The following is a 1292-nucleotide window of genomic DNA, read 5'->3' as shown; positions in this document are numbered from 1 at the left end:
GGGAAGGCCTTGGCCTCTCTGCCCTATTGTTGGCCCTCCAGAAGAACTGGTTGGCCCCTGTGTGAGGCAGGATGCTGGACAAGATGGACCGCTGGTCTGATCCAGCAGGACTTTTCTGGTGTTCTTCTCAGGGGAAGGCCTCGGCCTCTCTGCCCTGTTGTTGGCCCTCCAGAGGAACTGGCTGGCCACTGTGTGAGATGGGATGCTGGACTAGGTGGACTATTGGTCTGATCCAGCAGGGCTCTTCTGATTATCTTAACCCAATACCCAGCTTGTCTCTTACTGTGAGAGGTAAGGGAATGGGGCAAGCTCTTCAGCGATCAAGAGACACCAGCATTAGCCAAATAATTCTGTGTTCAGTATTTTGCGCACAGCTTTTCCGAAATCCTTACAAAAGCCTTGGAAGGCAGACTGGGGTTATCGTCCCTGCATGGCAAGAATGGGTCTGACGGCTGAAGCTTGGCGGCACAGCCTTTGATCAGCTTGGAAGAAAGATTCGAACCGTGGGGCTTCCCAGCTGGCATTCTTAGCTGCCAAACCGCATCAGGTCTGAAGCAATGCTCCCTCTAAGCTGCGGAGTCTTGCGAGCAACAATTCTACTTTGTGAGCTCCTGGCATTAAAGTTGTGAGCGAGCGATTTAGCTACTGCATCAATTAGTTTGCTCTGGAGCCCTCCTTCCTGAGCTGAGACAAAAATCTGTGAGCCGGAGGCTAAAAAACTGTGAGCTGGCTCACACTAAGTCAGCTTAGAGGGAACACTGGCTGCTGCATAAATTAGTTTGCTCTGGAGCCCTCCTTCCTGAGCTGAGACAAAAATCTGTGAGCCGGAGGCTAAAAAACTGTGAGCTGGCTCACACTAAGTCAGCTTAGAGGGAACACTGGTCTGAAGCATTTTTCCCCCCTTGGATCTGGCTGTAGTTTTTTTTAAAAAAATTGAAATCAACATTTGACCAGAGTTTTGATTTCAGGCCGATCAACATTCAACTGTGCATCAGGCACTTGCTGTTGGCTTTGGTGTAGTGGTTAAGTGCGCGGACTCTAATCTGGGAGAACCGGGTTTGATTCCCCACTCCTCCACATGCAGCTGCTGGATGACCTTGGGCAAGCCATAGTCCTGTCAGAGCTGTTCTTGAAAAAGAGCAGTCTGTCAGAGCTCTCTCAGCCCCACCTACCTTACAGGGTGTCTGTTGTGGGGAGGGAAAAGGAGTTTGTAAGCCGCTCTGAGACTCCCTTGGGTAGTGAAGGGCGGGGTATAAATCCTATCTCCCCCTCCCCTCCTCCTCCTCCTCCTC

The sequence above is a fragment of the Gekko japonicus genome, unplaced genomic scaffold, assembly GCF_001447785.1.
Source record: "Gekko japonicus isolate JY-2015 unplaced genomic scaffold, Gekko_japonicus_V1.1 scaffold2140, whole genome shotgun sequence".
In the NCBI taxonomy this organism is placed as follows: Eukaryota; Metazoa; Chordata; class Lepidosauria; order Squamata; family Gekkonidae; genus Gekko; species Gekko japonicus.
The sequence above is the reverse complement of the archived record's forward strand: the minus strand, read 5'-3'. Positions refer to the sequence as shown.